The sequence below is a fragment of the Saccopteryx bilineata genome, chromosome 7 (assembly GCF_036850765.1).
Source record: "Saccopteryx bilineata isolate mSacBil1 chromosome 7, mSacBil1_pri_phased_curated, whole genome shotgun sequence".
In the NCBI taxonomy this organism is placed as follows: domain Eukaryota; kingdom Metazoa; phylum Chordata; class Mammalia; order Chiroptera; family Emballonuridae; genus Saccopteryx; species Saccopteryx bilineata.
The window spans coordinates 94,861,905-94,868,946 of record NC_089496.1 but is presented as its reverse complement, the minus strand read 5'-3'; positions in this window follow the sequence as shown (position 1 = coordinate 94,868,946).

Here is a 7,042-nt window from a genome sequence, read left to right as displayed (position 1 = left end):
AGTACATCTTTTGCATGAATCAGCATCACCAGTAGGGTTTCTTAAACAAGGATGACTGGGCTCCACCCCCAATGTCTAATCCTGTAGGTCCCAGGTGAGGCATGAAATTTACATCAACAGGTCCCAGTTTTGTTGCTGAAAAAAATATCAGTAGAGATTTCTAAACTGTCTTGAAGTGTTACTCAATTCTCTTTGCTATTTCCAGTTTTTAAACGATAAAAATAACTTTCTTTAAAGGTCCCCATCTAAATCATTTTGAAATTATTTACCAACTGAAGGAAAAGGCTCATTTTTAGCAGCACATGACATAGCATCTTTAATAATGAAAAGCTACAAATATAGTTCACAGATCAGTCTATTTGCAGTCTCTTTTTTCTCATTATTCTCTTGCCTCTAATTAGCTCTTTCACAATAAGTGAAGGGTTAGAGGTGACAGTGACAATCACTTTTATCATCTTGTCAATAAAAATAAATACCCGGCATAAAAATGTCATGTTCTTGTTGACAATGACTAAACTCCAGTGATGTATTTAAAAGGGTCGAGTGGACACACAAAAATAAAAGAGCCCAGTGATATTTTAGACTTCAGGTTACAGCCAAGGTTGGTCTGTGCTTGAATCAGACTAATCCTCCTGTTGAAAGCAACTGTAAAACTTAGTTAATAACATAAAATAACCGATTTTAAAGGCCTTGGAAGTAAACTGTGCATAGAAGACCCAGGGGCTACAATTCACACAATGAACAGAGCTCCATATTCCCAGAGTTTGATTCATGAGTCTGTTTGTCAATTCATGCTTTGGGGAATATTTTCTTAAAAAAAAAAAAGTAGCAATGACATTGGATCAAGGAGACAGAAACTTGAGATTTAGGTGGACAAAGCGGCCAGGATTTTAAGGGGAGATACTTCAGATATTGAGAATACATAAAATGAGTAAAAAAATATTCATATAATCTTCCCTTAAGAACTTCACAATTTAAATATTGTAGGATAAAACTTCAAAGTAAACAGCAGAAGGTAGCAGTTGCCTGGTGATTAAAGACCTGAGGTGCACAGTGATTTCAACCCTCCTCCATTTATGAGAAACAGAAGTTGAAGTTCAAGGCCCATGAAGATGGTGTCATCCTTTTCATAGTTCTGTTTGAGACCCCAGAACTACGTGTCATAGTAGTAATAGCAAAATTGACATAGAGCAGCCCTAGCAAACTCTAGAGCTAAATCTCACCCAGATAGACTGTATATTTGTCAGTAATTCAGAAAAAAAATCTTTATACAATTATGATAATGATAATATTCTCCAGACTGTCTAAATATTATTATTTTGTCTGGGATCCAAATAAAAGCACAAAGCATGGAACCAAACAGACTAAAGAGAGAGAAAAAGAGAGTGAGAGAGACCAGGAGAGATAGACAATAGACCCACGAGTGATTCACAAAGACAGGCGCTTGAGAATAATTATAATTAATATGCTCAAAAAAAAAAAAAAAAAAAACAGAGGAAAACATGAATAATGCCAGAAGAATCCTGGAGGCTATGAAAAGTAGTCAATTAAAAATTTTAAAACTGAAAAGAAAATGTAATTTTGAACCTAAAAATTAAGTAAAGGAGCACAATAGAAGAACAAAATATTATTTAAATGGAAATCGTGTCAGAATAGTATAAGCAGTTTGATGCTCAGAGAGGAAAAGGATGAGAACAGAAAAGAGCAAAGCAGTTTTCACACACTTTTAACTGCGGTTCAGAGGACAGCAGAGAACAATGCATAAGTAATATTTGAGAAAATACTGGTCAATAATTGTCCAAAACTGGCAAAAGACTGAACTACAGCACCTAGAACAAATAGAGATCATGTACACATGAGCTCCTACCTGATCCCATTCCTTACTTAGAATCTGGGATGTCTTCGATTGGTTGTGAGGCTTGCTTTTATCTCACAAAGGGTAAAGGTTGCAACTTTGATTCTTGATTCTGGGCTTGGTCATCTAACTTACTTAGGCTAATGAGATAATAGGATATAAGACTTAGAAGATACTTGAAATAGACTTTCACACCTGGGCCTCTTTTCTGTTCTCCTGGATAACCATGGAAGGATGTACCTCAGACAGCCTGCTGATCCAATGGGGGTGGCAAACACCTAGAACACTTATGCAGGTAATATGCCTCCTTTAGGCAAAGCCCAGCTGAACTCACCAAAGATCGCCAAACTCCAGCCAACCTATGGATGAATAACTAGGAAGTAAAGACTATCATTTTGAAGGCAACCAACGGTGTTTTCTGCATAAGAAAAAATAATCTATGTTGTCTAGAGGACACAGAAACTGACTTAATAGGAAACAGAAAATCCAGATGTAGGGATTCCAGCTGGTTGATTGATTAACTCTGTGATATCATCTGGAACCCAAACTCTTTCCATCTCTCTGTCCTGCCATCTCTTAGCACTGGCTTCAGTCTCAAGCTGATAGCAAGATGGTGGCCACAGTTTCACAGTAATGTCTACATGTGACAGTGTCCAGAGGAAGAAAAAGGGCTGCATTTTCTGTGTTTGTTTTTTATCTTAAGAACGAGAAAATCTTTTCTAGAAGCCCCTATGTCTGTTTATTCTTGAAAAAAAGAAAGAGAGAGGGAGGAAGGGAGGGAGGGAGAGAGGGAGAGTCTCATCCCAGGTGCTGTAGTAACAAAGAGAGTAACAAAAAGAAGTACAAAGTAGAAAGTGAGGGAGGGAGAAAAGGAAGAAGAAAGATAGGGAAGGAGGGAGGGAGAGAGGGAGGGTGGAAGGAAAGAAGGAAGGAAGGGAAAAGAGGGAGGGAAAGAAGGAAGGAAGGAAGGAAGGAAGGAAGGAAGGAAGGAAGGAAGGAAGGAAGGAAGGAAGGAAGGAAAGAAGGAAAGAAGGAGGGAAGGAAGGGGGGAGGGAGGGAGAAAGGAAGGCTATTTTTTATGATTCTATGTGTAAGCTAATGGTTTGAAGAATGATTCGTTATACAGGGCTATATGGCAATAGCAAATAATATAATAAATATAATATAATATAATATAATATAATATAATATAATATAATATAATATAATAAATATAATATATAATATAATATCATATAATATAATGTAAAAATACTAAATTCTCTGATTAAAAGGAAAAGACTGACCTTGGTTTCTTGGAAGATGGAGTAGACATATTTTTTCCTGTTCTTCCCTGTAATACATCAGGACTCTGGGCATTATATATGAAATGAACATCAAGCGATTCTGAAAGTGGAAATGAAAAGGTATGTCAGCCTGAGAACCGTCGGACCCTAGGAGTGACATGGCAGTGAGTTTCCTGGTCTCCTTTCTGCCTTGTATATCACAGATTGGGAGTTGTAACACTGGCAACCTAAAATCGCCAATAGACACAGACAAACAAATAAGTCCTAATAAAAGCCTGCTTCTCTCTAGCCAGAGAACCAGGAAATGTGCAAACAAGACACAGAACATTTAGACAGTAACTCTTACATCAAATTTCACAGAAAAAAAAATACAGCCCCGCCCTCATTCAGGCCAGCAAAGGCCAAGTGGGGAGCCTGGACTTCCACTCCTGCAAGGTTATCATGAAGTGTACCGAGTTCCCCACAACCAGGGTGGTGTCAGAGAAGACAGAATAGGAAGCCAAGGGTTTTCATCCCACCAGGCAATAATGAGGCCCTCCTCCCTCCATAATGACCATGTAGGGAGCCTGGGCTTTCTCTCCTGAAATAATGAGGAGTCCCTCCCTCTGCCTGCAGAGTGGGTATAGAGAATGTCTTGTCAAGAGTTAACACTCTCACCAATGTCTAGTGCTAACAAGGCCTAGACAGGGTGACTCACTCAGGAGTCACCTCTCAGGAAGTAAAATTAAGCAGAAAAAAATATCAGTGTGAGACCATGGAATATTTGAAAAGCATGATCAACAAACTTGACCTAATGAACAAACATATCTAGAACACCAAATATAACTATTGTAGAACACATTTCTTCAAACACGCTTAGAACACGGATCATTATTCTCATAGGATAGACCAGGGGTCAGGAACCTATGTCTCGAGAGCCAGATGTGGCTCTTTTGATGGCTGCATCTGGCTCACAGACAAGTCTTTAATAAAAAAATAATAACTTTAAAAATATAAAACATTCTCATGTATTAACAATCCATTCATTTCCTACCGCTCATGTTCATGTTCATGGTTGTGGGTGGCTAGAGCCAATTACAGCTGTCCTCTGGAACAACACCAAATTTTTGTTGGATAATGTGTTACGTACATGGGTTGTTGTATGGCTCTCATGGAATTACACTTTAAAATATGTGGCATTCATGGCTCTCTCATCCAGAATGGTTCCCAACCCCTGGGATAGACCATGAAACGTGTTTTGGCGAATTTCAAATCATTGAAATAATATCAGTATTTTTCTCTGATCATACCGAAAGCAAACTAGAAATTAAAAACAAATGCTAATGAAACAGAAATACTTGAAAATTAAAGATAATTATTAATAATTTACTAATCAAAGACTAAATTACAATGAAAATTCGAGCATACTTTAAATTGAATGATAACGAATGGGGCATATCAAAACTAGTGAGATGAAGCTAAAGCAATGATTGCGGGAGAAATAAAAAGTTTCAAACGTGTGTGTGTGTGTGTGTGTGTGTGTGTGTGTGTGTGTGAAAAAGGCTGGAAAAATAATCTACATCTGAGTAAGAGAAAAAAAATAGCCAATCAAGTTCAAGGTGAAAAAAGGAAAAAAAATTATACAAAATTGGTATAGCCAAAGGTTGTTTTTAACAATTAATAAAGTTGATAAACTTCTATTAAGATTGATCGATAAAAATAAAACAAAAATTATCAATATCAGAAATCAAAAGGAGTGTATGATTACAAATCTAACAGCAAAACAATGAGTAGTATATATAAGTGAATAATAGACATTTTTGAAACATTTGAAAAATTCTGATGCAAGATATAAATTATTTTAAAAATTCAATGTAACAAAATGAATGCGAAATGAAAAATCTAAATACATATCTATATTTATCTAAAACATATATAAAAGAATTTTGTATGTAAATAAAAATTTCCCATAAAATAAAGACCAGGTCCAGAACACATCACTTGTTATTTCCTCCAAATACATTGGGAAAAAATGACACCAATATTACACAAATTTCCCCAGAATATAGAGAAAGTGGGAACACATCAGTTTGTTTTATGAAACCAACATAAACTTGATTCCCAAATCTGGCAATGGTGATGCAGAAAAGGAAAATTAAAGGACAAAATATCTCATGAATATAGTTGTAAAAATGCTAAATAAATTGTAAGCAAATAAGATTTATCTATAAAGTAAGATAATAGATTATGTTCAAGTGGAATTTATTCCAAGAATGCAAGATGAGTTTAATATTTGATAATCAACAAAGGAGAAGAATAAGTGGACATTTCGAAAGATGCAGAAAAAAATGTGTAATAAAATTGAAAACCTATTTATCTTTTTAAAAATGTCAGACAACTAGGAATTAAAGAAAATTATTTAATGTCATAGCGTCATTTGCAAAAAAAAAAAAAGAATCCCAATAAACAATGTACTTCATAGTGAAATGAAAACTTTGCACCTGGTTTTGTGAGCTCACTACAACCATATTGTTTAGCTCACTGTCACCACTTCTACTCAATATTGCATTTATCTTCCTAGCCAAAACAATAAAGTATATGTTAGGAATATTTGATGTAAAGACATAGAAGTTTAATTTCTGTGTGTTATCATCAGGCACATAGAAATTATAACATATCTATGAAATATTAAAATTAATAAGTAAAATCAACCCAATCACTAGATACAAATATAATATAAAGAATTAAGTTTATTTTAATATGCTATCAACACTTAATTGAAAATTAAGATAAAGAGATAATATTCACAGTGTCACCAAATACCTCCAATACCTGGAAATAATTTATTGAAGATATGCAGGACTTTTACACTGAAAACTAATAAATATTGCAAGAGAACTGAAATAAGATCTAAATAAATGAAGAAAATAACATATTCATGAATTAGAGGACTCAATATTTTTAAGATGTTTTATAAATACAATGCAATCCCATTAAAAACAGCAACATTTCTTTATTTTTTTGAAATTTTTAAAAAAATTATTTTTATTTAAATGAGAGAAGGGGAGATAGAGAAACAGACTCCCGCATGTGCCCTGACCCAGGATCCACCCAGCAAGCCCACAAAGGGGTGATGCTTTTCCCATCTGGGGCCTGCCTTTGCTCCACGGCAGCAAAGCCGTTTTTTAGCACCTGAGGCAGAGACAATGGAGCCATCCTCAGCACCCAGGGCCAACTTGCTCTAATTGTGCCTTGGCTACAGGAGGGGAGGAGAAGAGAGAGAGGCAGAGAAGTGGAGGGGGTGGAGAAGCAGATGGGCACCTTTCCTATGTGCCCTGACTGGAAATCAAACCCGGGACATCCACACGCCGGGCCAACGCTCTACCACTGAGCCAACCAGCCATGGCCGGATGGGGTTTTTTTAATTAATGATGCTGGGTTAATTGCTGTCCAAATAATCAATATGGACTTTTACCTTTACCTGATACCATAAACAAAAATTAACTACAGATGTATTATAGAAAAATATGATAATTAAAACATTGAAGTATATAAAAATATAGGAGAATCCATTTATCAATGTGGGCTAAGAAAAGACTTTTAAAACTGAAATAAAAAGCATTATCTATAAAGAAATGCTTTGAAGTAACATTGATAAATTTAATTTATAAATTTATAATTGATAAATTTGATTACATAAATATTAGGAACATATTCATCAAAGCTAACAGATAGAAAAAGCAAAGCACAGATTGAGACATTATATAGATATTACTGTTGTCTATAAATTACTTGTGGGATAGGATTTGTATTTAGATTATATAAAGAATTCCTACAAATCAATAAGGAAAAGACCACTCAATATTTTTAAAGCTTACCAAAGCCTGGAACACACTCTTCAGAAAATAAGATAATTAAATGG